Source organism: Maylandia zebra, linkage group LG8 (assembly GCF_041146795.1).
Source record: "Maylandia zebra isolate NMK-2024a linkage group LG8, Mzebra_GT3a, whole genome shotgun sequence".
NCBI classification, from domain to species: domain Eukaryota; kingdom Metazoa; phylum Chordata; class Actinopteri; order Cichliformes; family Cichlidae; genus Maylandia; species Maylandia zebra.
This window is the reverse complement of record NC_135174.1, coordinates 5,321,561-5,334,422: the sequence shown is the minus strand read 5'-3', so window position 1 is coordinate 5,334,422 and position 12,862 is coordinate 5,321,561.

Sequence of the window (12,862 nt, the reverse complement as noted above, 5' to 3'; positions counted from 1 at the left end):
AAGAAGGTAATCTTTTTCTTTTCTTTTTTTGTTTTAAAGGCAAAAAATAAAATCGTTTTGGCATTTACAGACTGTTCAAAGTAAGAATAAAAGGGAGAGTAATTTATGACTAATTATTGTTGTTTTTCTTCAGTTATGTGCTCGGCACGCAGTCCTAGAGCAAAAATATTCCCAGTGCTTTAAAATTCAAAATTCTAATACAAGCTACCATATACATATACACCGTATAATACCAGTGACTACATTGATAATTAATTCTGAAATGTAATTCTTTTCTTACCAGCTAATCTATTTTAGGTCACCAATTTTATGATTTGAGAATAAAATTATGCTCTGGAAGGAAACTATATTCTGCATTCAGTTGCTCTATTAACCCAACTGAAATCTTTTTTATCAGACAATGCATTCTGTTTTGTCTGAAGTACATTAGGGGGCACTGTGGCCCCTGATATAACCAAAACAGATGTCATCATGGAGAGTTTCAGAGCTGCGTGAAATAAACAAACTGAGTGCAGCTGACCTTTAAGTGATGCCATGGGAGAAATCTGTCAGTTGATGTTAAGCCCTCACGGCTTCCTGTGAAGTTTTTGTTTGGAAACAGGAATTTTCCACTCGAGCAGTAAGGTGTGAAAGACGAGAGCATGAAGAAACGCTGCTCTTAACTAAATTGACATGGCTAATTCAGTGCAGCAGCAAAGGAGCGTTTGAGAGGGTTAAACACTGATATATGAAACCACTACAGGTCTGCACATCATCTCCTTTAACGTGGCTGCTGGTGTGGGATCTTATCTTCTGTCATTATGTAATGGGAAGGAGCTCTTCACAGGATCTGTAATCCTTCTACAAGAAAGCAGAGCTCAGCTCCACCGACCAGTCTAAATGGAGGGATTCCTGCGAGTAGACACGTCCTTAGTCACATCTATAGTCGGGGTCATGTTCTGGGACAAACTGAGTCTAGTAAGAAGGATGAGAGAAAGAAAAAGAAGCAGTTTTCCTGTTTCTAAGTGGAAGACACTTGTGGCCAAATGTGGGCAGGATCGGAGAAACGATACAAACATATCTTGAGCATGGAGTTTGGACTCAGGCCGAGAACAGGGAGAAAATTGATAGTGTTTATGTTTGGGAATTCTGAAGGGATGTAGAATGTGTGTTGATTTCTGTCAACGCTGTTCATTGCACATTTTTTGCAGGCATCTCAGTGAAGTTTAATGGAGAACATATAAGATGTTGCAAGTCTGTGTTGGAACCAGACAGTTGGCTAAAATCTATTTTGTCCAATGTTAAAAACCTGCTTTCCTTTTAGAACATGTGCAGAGCAAGTTGCAGTGTAAATGGAAAAGAGATGATCTTTTTTCATTTTCTCAGTTTTTGTGCATGATTTTAAATGTCATAAAATGAGATGTGAAAAATTTTAAATGTATAAAGTGTAATTGTGCAGCTTGGTTTTTAATCACGCCATAACATTTTCAGTCTTGTTGTTCCAATTCCTGCTCTTTTAAAGCAATTTTCTGATGTCAAAAACAAAACAATATTCATTTTTGTTTTTGTTTTTTCATTTGTAAAAAAGTTGCTCTCAACTATTTGTATGAAAGTTGGACTTTAACAGGACGATTATGGGCAAGTGCCTGTGACAAAAAGAAGTAAACCAGAATACACTGGTTTGATCCACAAGCAAGGCCTTGCTTCAAAAATACAGCATCTGGATCAGAGCATATTTTGCTCCAATACGTCCAATATAAGGTTTAGCATTAATGGTGCCTTCGGATGTTGTCACAGTTGTGGTTGGACGGGTCATGGGTATGAATGCCATGGCAATTTTGGGCTTGAACTGGTCTTTTTCCAGGATGTAATCACTGTTCAGAAAACCCTGTTCTAATTTCTAACATTTGTAAACAACTGCTGATTCCAAGATCATCATTTCAAACTGTTTTAGCACAAGTTACTACCAAGGTCTAAAAAAGGCTCCAAACAATCACCCCCAGATAAAAGGAAATTGGTTAAAACAATTTGAAAACTGCTGGAACACTAGTGTGACTGTCCACAGCGAAGCCAGATTTATATTGCCGAGAGGATGTCACACACAAAAGGAGTCCTTGCTTCAAAACTGACAAAAAATTGCAGCTAGACAAGGCAAATACCTTCTGGAGAGAGGTTTTATGGTCACATTAAACAAATATGTAAGACTGGTTTCTTCCATTTGAACAATATTTCTAAAATTAATTCAATTCAATTCAGTTTTATTTATATAGCGCCAAATCACAACATAAGTCGCCTCAAGGCGCTTCATAGATACAGAGAAAAAAACCCAACAATCATATGACCCCCTATGAGCAAGCACTTTGACGACAGTGGGAAGGAAAAATTCCCTTTTAACAGGAAGAAACCTCCGGCAGAACCAGGCTCAGGGAGGGGCGGCCATCTGCTGCGACCGGTTGGGGTGAGAGAAGGAAGACAGGATAAAAGACATGCTGTGGAAGAGAGACAGAGATTAATAACAGATATGATTCGATGCAGAGAGGTCTGTTAACACACAGTGAGTGAGAAAGGAGACTGGAAAGGAAAAACTCAATGCATCATGGGAATCCCCCGGCAGCCTACGTCTATTGCAGCATAACTAAGGGAGGATTCAGGGTCACCTGGTCCAGCCCTAACTATATGCTTTAGCAAAAAGGAAAGTTTTAAGCCTAATCTTAAAAGTAGAGATAGTGTCTGTCTCCCGAATCCAAACTGGAAGCTGGTTCCACAGAAGAGGGGCCTGAAAACTGAAGGCTCTCCCTCCCATTCTACTTTTAAATACTCTAGGAACAACAAGTAGGCCTGCAGAGCGAGAGCAAAGTGCTCTAATAGGGTGATATGGTACTACAAGGTCATTGAGATAAGATGGGGCCTGATTATTTAAGACCTTGTATGTGAGGAGCAGGATTTTGAATTCAATTCTGGATTTAACAGGAAGCCAATGAAGGGAAGCCAAAACAGAAGAAACATGCTCTCTCTTTCTAGTCCCTGTCAGGACTCTTGCTGCAGCATTTTGGATTAGCTGAAGGCTTTTCAGTGAGTTTTTAGGACATCCTGATAATAATGAATTACAGTAGTCCAGCCTGGAAGTAATAAATGCATGAACTAGTTTTTCAGCGTCACTCTGAGACAGGATATTTCTAATTTTAGAGATGTTGCGCAAATGTATATAAGTATATAAGTGCATATGAGAGCATGAGGGTGGGAATGGATGTTTGTATATGTGTGTGCCTGTATTTCTGTGTCTATATGTCAGGTTGGGTGTCAGGCGCCACCTCTCTGGGGACATCTTAGGCCCTCCAAGGTTTGGAGGCCTATCTCCCCCTACCACCACTTCCCTGCCAGTGGCGGACTCCCTCAGACATCGGTGCGTTGGTGGTTCTTTGTGTCTGGGGATGGGCGTCCGGGTACACACCGGCTCACTCCTTGGCGGCCGCTTATCGGGGCCTGGAGCCTGGGGCTCGCTCGGGCCACTTCAGAGGTGGGGTGCCCCCGGCCTCTCGGCCTGGGGCTCGGTCACTCAGGCACGGCTGGCTGCCGGCGGAGCACACGGGCGCGTCACTGCAACTCCCCCTGGCTTCTGCTCCGCGGCTGCTGAGTGAGCCCTCATCTGGGACTCTCCTCAGCTCTTTCTGGGACAGTGGCGCGGCTGCCCCTCTGTTGGTCTTCCTTGGTCTGTTGTGTTCTGGGGGCCTCTGGATGTCTGGAGTTTTGATCTCCTCCATACCTGCTTCATGCCCTGGAGGACGGGGCTGTGGCCCCCCCACACCCTCTAGCAGATCATTACATGAAGGAACCTTTTTTTAAAAAAAAACAAGCGCGTGGACAGATAGAGCTGGGTGTCATCTGCATAGCAGTGAAAATGTATGCTATGTCTTCTAATGATGCTGCCTAAGGGAAGCATGTATAATGTAAACAGAATTGGTCCTAGCACTGAACCCTGTGGAACTCCATAATTAACCTCAGTGTGTGAAGAGGACTCTCCATTTACATGAACAAACTGGAGTCTATTAGATAGATATGATACAAACCACTGCAGTGCAGTACCTGTAATACCTACAGCATGTTCTAATTGCTCTAATAGGATATGGTCAACAGTATCGAATGCTGCACTAAGGTCTAGCAGGACAAGCACAGAGATGAGTCCACTGTCAGAGGCCATAAGAAGATCATTTGTAACCTTCACTAAAGCTGTTTCTGTGCTGTGCTGAGCTCTGAAACCTGACTGAAACTCTTCAAATAAGCCATTCCTCTGCAGATGATCTGTTAGCTGTTTGACAACTACTCTTTCAAGGATGTGATATGAAAGGAAGGTTGGAGATTGGCCTATAATTAGCTAAGACTGCTGGGTCTAGAGATGCTTTTTGAGTAAAGGTTTAACTACAGCCAGCTTGAAGGCCTGTGGTACATAGCCGATTATTAGAGATAGGTTGATCATATTTAAGATCGAAGAATTAATTAATGGCACGACTTCTTTGAGCAGTTTTGTAGGAATGGGGTCTAAAAGACACGTTGATGGTTTGGAGGAAGTAATTATTGAAGTTAACTCAGAAAGATCAATTAGAGAAAAAGAGTCTAACTTAACATCAATGGTACTAAAGTAGCTGTAGATAATATTACATCTGTGGGATGATTACTGGTAATTTTTTCTCTAATGATAAAAATTTTATTTGTGAAGAAGTTCATGAAGTCATTACTAGTTAACGTTAAAGGGATTGTTGGCTCAAAAGAGCTCTGACTTTTTGTCAGCCTGGCTACGGTGCTGAAGAGAAACCTGGGGTTGTTTTTATTTTCTTCAATCAGTGACGAATAGTAAGATGTTCTGGCTTTGCGGAGGGCTTTCTTATAAAGCAGCAAACTATTTCTCCAGGCTAAATGATGATCCTCTAAATTTGTGACACGCCATTTCCTCTCCAGATTACGAGTCATCTGCTTTAGGCTACGTGTTTGAGAATTATACCACGGAGTCAGGTACTTCTGATTAGAGACCTTAGTTTTCAGAGGAGCTACAGTATCCAGAGTCGTAGATTAGGCAAGGCAAGGCAAGGCAAGTTTATTTGTATAGCACAATTCAACAACAAGGTGATTCAAAGTGCTTTTGATTAGAAACATCCTGTCTCAAAGTGATGGTAAAAAAGTAGTTCCAGCATTTGTTACTTCTTGGTTGGACTATTGTAATTCATTATTATCAGGTTGTCCTAAAAGTTTCCCTGAAAAGGCTTCAGTTAATCCAAAAGTGTATTGACAGGGACTATAAAAAAAGATCACATTTACGTCTCTTAATTGGCTCACTGTTAAATCTAGAATTTGATTTAAAATCTTTTATCTCATGCAAAGGTTCTTTGAATACTAGGCCCCATATTTATAAGAAAGAAAAAAAGAGGAGAAAAGGTGGAGAAAAAATGAAGTTTTGAAGATTTTGAAAATGTGAAGTTTTCGATGTGTTACTATTGACAAGACTCAGGAGAACAGTGTAATGAAAACAGAAAAAGACATATTCTAATCAAGGTCAGTTAAGATCATGGTTAGAGTTGAGGCTGTCACCAATAATGACTTAGACCTCAAAGGGTTAATGCAGTTCATCTATTTTAATTGTATTTATATCTAAACCATCAGCTTGCCTTAAACACAACAAAAGTGTTTCTTTACACAGACAAAAGTCTGGATGCAAACCTCAAGTCTTTGGATCGAGGGTTTCATGTTTTCTACAAGGATCTAGCCAAAACACAACTGACATGACAAATATTCTGACACTGAGGTCAAAACTTCACTAATCCCCTCTTTTACAAAGCTGTAATTTGTGTACGACTGCCTCCATGCCAGAACAAAGAGGAGTGTGGAATATTGTTAGTGAGACTAACAGCACTGAAAAATTGCATTTCTCAAATTCAGTTTCCATTTGCCTTTCCGGAGAAATATCTTTGTTCTCCTGGATGATCCGCAGACCTCACTGTAAAAGGGTTTTGTTGGAAGTACTTTCTATTAGAAATATAGTCCTATCAACACTGCTGACAGCTAAGTAACCAGAAGCTTTTTTTGTAAAGGAATCGTGGCACAGTCACATTTCATCACAAACAAAATTCCACTCACATTTATTGTACTCACAACAACATTTCATTAAAATAGTAATTTGGGTTGTGCTTTTTCATCAGTCTGTTTTATGTGAAGTTACAGTATGCGAACAAATATAGAAAAGAACCACAATAAAGGTTTTGAGCATTCAGTGTCATGTTTGTTGTGACAATTTGGTATTGAAACTGTTTTGATATCTCTTTCAAAAGCCATTATTCTCTTGTAGCATTTTTCCCCCCAGTCGTTTATTGGCATCCAACTGGAGAATTAATACCACCAACAGGGTCTTGAATAATCAGGTCCCATCTTATCTTAAAGAACTCACAAAACAACAGAGCACTTTGATCTCGGACTGCAGACTTATTTGTGGTTCCTAGAGTGTTTACAAGTAGAATGGGAGGTAGAGCCTCCAGCTTCCAGGCCCCTCTTCTGCTCCCAGTTTGGATTCCCTCCCCTTTTAAGATTAGGCTTAAAACATTCCTTTTGATAAAGCTTATGATAAAAGCTGGATCAGGTGACCCTGAACCCTCCCCTAGTTATCCTGCAATAAGCATAGGTTGCTGGGGCTTTGCCATTTTTCAGTCACCTGTTTTCACTCCATCTTTTACACCATGTTGCATTTAATCATTAGTTATTAATAATCTTTGGCTCGCCTGTCCCTGAGCCTGGATCTGACTGAGATTTCTTCCTGTAAAAAAAGAGTGTTTTTCCTTTCCTGTTGCCAGATGCTTGCTCTTAAGGGGTCGTTGTTGGGATTTTCTTAAAATTCTTGCAGGGTCTTTACCTTACAATAAAAGCATGTTGAGGTGACATTTTACGTAGGTAGGTAGGTAGATAATTAATTCTAGCACTGCCAGAGTTTTTAAAAACTAATTCTGTAAACTCTGCACATCAAATATTAGGTGTCACTTTCTCCTTGCACCAGCATCCAAGGCTTGGATGCGTTCCTTCGACATTTTAGTTACCCCTCTCTGATTCCCATGTTTGACAGAGTTTCTGGTCTCTCTCACTGTTAAACTGGACTCCAGGCTGACACTTCACCATCACTCTCCACGCTAAACCCACCGAGGTTGACAAGTTCTGGAGTTTATCAGCCACACAAGCAAGGATGGTGGTAATTATTAGCTTTAATATTTAAAGGCCCTGTGTATATACTATTTGTTGGATTGATACAGTAGCATGAATGTTACTAAAATGCTATATGTTGATCAGAATATGTTCACTTATGAAGTCAGGGACTTTTAGTGGCTCTAATCAAAATAGACGTTGGTTGTTTTGTGACGCTATGAGTCTATGTTTCAGAGTTACTTACAGATTTCCATTCATCGATCCCTTTTCTTGTTTGCTTAACCAAAGCTGGTTGAGTGAGTCTCTCAGTCCAAACCATCTCACCTGGCTCCATTTGAGGCGAAGGGCAGCGGCTCAATTCCAAACTCCCTCTGAATGTCCAAGCTCCTCATCCCAGCTCTAATGCCCAGCCACATTATGGAGGGAATTAATTTCAGTCACTTTTATCCATTTCAGCCAAACATCTTTAAACCAACTACTTTTTTAGCACGACCTCGGTGGATGGATTATTTAAAAAAAATGAATTATTTTGGAACCTATAAGAACAGCAGTTCCCGTTGGAGGAGGAGGTCGTGGTACAGTTCCAAACAAACTCCAGAGCGACTCATTTATGGTTCGCTTGAAGTTGAATTGGATTTTTCTCTTTGTGAAAACAAACCAAATGATGGGGAAAGCTAAGTTTATAAACTCATCAATTACAAGAGTAAATGAACTATAAGTGTGAAAAAGCCTGAACTCTTAAATTTCACTGGGAACTCTTGCCATACTTCAAAACATGAGTGATTGAGGGATTGTGAGATTGATTGTGGGTTGAAAAGGGGTACTGTCTTGTGTCTACTACCATTCAACTGGTTATCACCAGTCAACCCCTTTCTTTTGTCAGTGCCCCTGACAAAAAGGGGGGAGGTACTGTCTTTTTCAGGGGTACTAACAAAGTTGACTGGTTATCACTAAATATTTCTTGGACTCTGACTCACACCCTGGGATTTGCCAATAAGTGTGTAAGTGGTACGAGACGCAATGCGCAAAGAAATGGAAAAACCCACAGCACATTTTAGCTCCTTAGCACTTAAAGCCAGCATTGAATAGATTGATACTTGCATTCATAGAACTTGAAATACAACAAATAATTATCATTATAGCTCAGATCTGACCACAGTGACCTTGCAGCTGCATTGAATCAATTATACCTTAATGACTTGTTTGCTTCATGTGTTTGACATTCTCCTCCAGAAGCAGCATTGAGTTGCATCTCCAAGCTTTGCTATGAGTGTTGTTAGGTCTGGCCTCAGCTTACAGAACAAACAAAACAGAGGAACATTTCTGCACTGAAACAGCGGGCCAAGAAGTGTCCGGCAATGTTGAGTGTGTGTACATAAAGCTGCCATGAGAAGCAGATAAACGTTTAAAATATTAATTATTTGATCGTTATCTCCCGGCTGGAGCAAAACAGAATGCAGTCTAAGAGTGCAAAAGTATGTGAAAGATATTTTCTGGCAAATACACAAAACAGATAACCAGTCTCAGAAATGTAGAGAACTAACTACTAGTATCAGAGGTTATGTAATTTTTTATTTAATATTCCACATGGAGGCCTCTTCTTACCCAAACTAAAGCTTTCACCGGCCTGAATATGTCCTAGTTATCACTCCATGTCTCCATGTCAACAACTTTTTATGAACCCTCTTCTAAATATAAACTACACTCATGAATAAACATGTCTGATTACAATATTTACTCTGCTAATAAATAATCCTTAATGATTTTTAATCTACAACTTTCTTTCTAAATAACTTGCTCATAAAAACATATCCAAGTGTATGCATTAATTCATGCATGAGCACGAGTAATTAATAGTGGTAAAGTTCTATTGTGAATGCCACAGTGTGAGGTTTTATTTAAGGACTCTTTGCTTTTTGTTTAGAGTCTGGTGCTGAGACTGTGTTTTGGGAGAATGTAAATGGATGATAAATCTTTGAAGTACAGAGCTGACAACCTTCCCAAAACCCTCCTCCTCTCTGTTTTCCTAAACCAGAGCTAATCTCTCCCTTCATCTCGAGCATGGGGGCGCTGACAAAAACATATATTACTAACAGAGCATGTGTGAACAGTAAATGTATGAATCTATGGGGGATTGGGGAGGGAGAAGATGATATGAAGAAATAACAGGTATTTTTCATTTTGCCAGCTCAAGGACATATAGAGCTGCTGAAAAGGAATTAGAGGGTTGAGTCCTGTGTCACAGACCTGTTAACAGCGTCAATGGCCAATATTATGTCCCACCGCAGGATCCTGGCTACTATTGAAAAGCGCCTTCAGCTATTAGAAAAAACAAATCTGTCCATGAGCTATTAAGTAAGCTAGCACTGTTAGAGAAAACAGAAACCATCAGTTTCCATCAGTGTAGGAAAAGTACCAGCTGATCTGAGATGTATATTTAGATCCCCCTTGTTCCTCCTACAGTATCCTCGGCCTTATATTTACTTACTCCGTGTGTAACAGGTAATGAGTCAGAACAGGAAGTGTGGTGTCATGACTACCTAAGTCAAGGATTTCTCTGTTAGCTTAGTCATTCATCTTCATTAGCTCATTCCAATGAAACTCAACAACTGAAATTATGCGCTGCATGTTTCTATACTAGGACCAAAACACAAGCACTTAAAGGGCCAGTACTCTGCTAAGTGGTAAGCCATTTTCACATGGGAACTTAGGGTAAAATCAGGAGAATTCGTTTAGGTTAGGTCACTGCTCAAAGATGCCCTTTCCCAAAACACACACTGATTCTATTCATGCTTATTATGGAAAGAATTTATAGGCGTAGCCAGGTGCCTTCTAATTGGTTGGTCACAGAATCTCATCTCTGCTTTTCATGTATGATATGTTTCTGTTGGCTTCATCAGGTGGTGGCCTCCAGCTCACACTGTAGTGGTTCACAACCAAGTGTGAAAGAAATTAGAATCGGCACCTCCAAGTCTGATGCCATCGTCCACAGCCGTAAAAGGGTGATGTCCACTCCAGGTCAGGGCCGAGTTACCTGCCCCAAGTGGAGGAGTTTAAGTGAAGGGAGCTTTGGGTGGTGACCAAAAGAACAAGAGTGTGGATGTAAGCTGCGGACATGAGCTTTCTCCGAAGGGTAGCTGGCCTCTCCCTTAGCGATAAGGTGAGGAGTTTAGCCATCCTTGAGGGGCTCAGAGTAGAGCCGCTACTTCTCCACATCCAAAGGAGCCAGCTGAGGTAGTTCGGGCATCCTACAAGGATGCCTCCTGGGTGAGGCCCCAGGGGAAGAGCCAGGACACGCTAGAGAGATTATATCTCTCAGAATGCCTTGGTGTTCCTCTGGACAGGCTGGAGATGGTGGCTGGGGAGAGGGTGGTCTGGGCTTCTCTGCTTAAGCTGCTGCCCCTGGATAAGCAGAAGAAGATGGATGTAACAATGATGGATAGAATATAATGTATTAATTTTGGGGTGAAACTGTATAGCAAGACTTAATCATTTTGGTGAACTGGTTGGTTAAATATAATTGAAAGAAAGAAAAAAAGGTTCATAATTTTATTTTAAGGGTCTTCCTGCATGTTTGCATTTTTTCTTTTCAAAATAATAACAGTGAAACACACCAGATTTTCCACTAATTATCAATATATACCAATATAGCTCTATCTACACCAAACAGTTTTCTTTAAAATAAAAGTGATTTACTTTGCTTCTGGCTCATATAAGTAAAAGAAATAATGAACAAATGGGTTTCTGAGACTAGAATCAGATCAAAAACTTCCTTTTTCTGCGAACTTGACCGTCGGGGTTGGCTATTACCTTGATGCGGTTCTAATGCTGTTTTCCGGCTACCAAATGATGCAGTGCCTGTAGCTGTGTGGAGTGTTGACCCAGGCAAACCCATAGACAGGATGTTCTAGAGCATCCCCGGGCTACAGCGGGCTCTTTTGCTGCAGCCTCACCCTATTTGTTTTTCCAGTTGAGAGCTACCATTTGCTCCCACCATCTATCCCTCTCTGCCCAGCCATCACTCTGGATTAGCAAGAATGTAAATGCAAGGAGGATGTGTGCACATGTTCTGTACATGGGTTTGGACATTTACAAGCTGAGTACTTCAAATACATAATATTTAACATAGGTAATATTTCAAATATTCCCTGCATTAAAGTATCACAACCGATACAGTATATGAAAAGTAATATAAAAATAATTATATTCAGTTAATGAGCACATGACTTAACAGGTTATGTGCTGTATTCACATATATCTATAATTTTCTGCCTCAGGGCTTTTAAATAAGTGTCTTTAAAGCATCCTAACACTATGCTGCCTCCTTACTAAGAAATGTTTGTACTCTTTACCTGAAAAAAGACCAGATCTCCCACTCCCGAGCACAGTACTGCAGGCACTCAGGCTTTAGAGATCCAAACAGTTTATGCGGCAGCACTGCAACCTGTTTAAGCTTCCACATAGCACCTGTCCTGTCTGGTAAACCATTTGCAGGAGAGCGTAAACATTTGCAGGGCTGTGTTTGCCTAATACGTGTAAGAATGACACCCATCTCCATCTCTACCTCACCCCGCTACTATGTTTCTAAAAGGCGAGCTTCAGCTGAGGTGCTGGTGTGGAGAGATACATTAATCACCGTGCCTGACCTCCTTCAACCTTCTCTTGAAATTCACTCCGTGAATTTATGGCTGCTTGTTTGGGACTGAAAGTCAAATTTATCAAAAATGTTGTTAACATAAGGTCAGTTTGATTCATGGGAAAACAGGATATGTTGTGTAATTATATTTCTTTCTCAACCTTTTTAGCTTATTTTAAATGTTTAAATGAGGTTTTAAGGAATAATATAAATGACTATTTACGTTATGACAGTATAACTTGGAATCCTTGGAAAGTGCAACACAGTCAGAAGATAAATGGCATTTCTTAGGAGCTGAGAAAATAGTCAGATCATTTATATATCCCCAAAGTCAAAGTCTGTGATTGAAAATAGCGTGTTTCCAACACTGCTGTAAGAGTTGTTAAAACACTTTTGGGAAGTAATTAATCAAATTCTAAACTAACTGACAATGATCCTGAGGATACTGTAAAGTACGGTGGCCCTGAGAGGCCAAACAGACTGCAACTTAAGAAAACACCAGCAATAAGAAAAATGCTGCAAAAGCACACAAAACACAACGGAAATAGGAAAAAAGAAAACAGAAATAGGAAAAAAGAGATTTCCAAAAGCACAAGGGAAGTGTTTCTGGGGAGACAATAACCCGACGGACCAGCTGCAGGAACCAAAATATGCTAAGAATTGCACTGGGAGACACTTAAAAGAAGCTGAGGATCTATCAGTTTTGTGAGGAAAGAAAAGATGAGAGGTAAGTGTGTTAGACTAAAAATCCATCATCAGGGTTATATGATAAAACACGCCTACCATGTTTTGGGTTCCTGCAACTGGTCTGTCCGGTTCTTGTCTCCCCAGAAACACTTCCCTTGTGTTTTTTCCTATTTCCGTTGTCATGTTTCCTATTTTGTTTTGTGTGCTTTTGCAGGGTTTTTCTTATTGCTGGTGTTTCCTTAAGTTGCAGTCCGTTTGGCCTCTCAGGGCCACTGTAGTAAAGAGGACCAACTTCCTGAAAGTTTATGTCAGCATGGTGCCACACATGCATTCATTTATGCAGCACACTCACTATAACTGACAGAAATTTCACATGAATGTTTT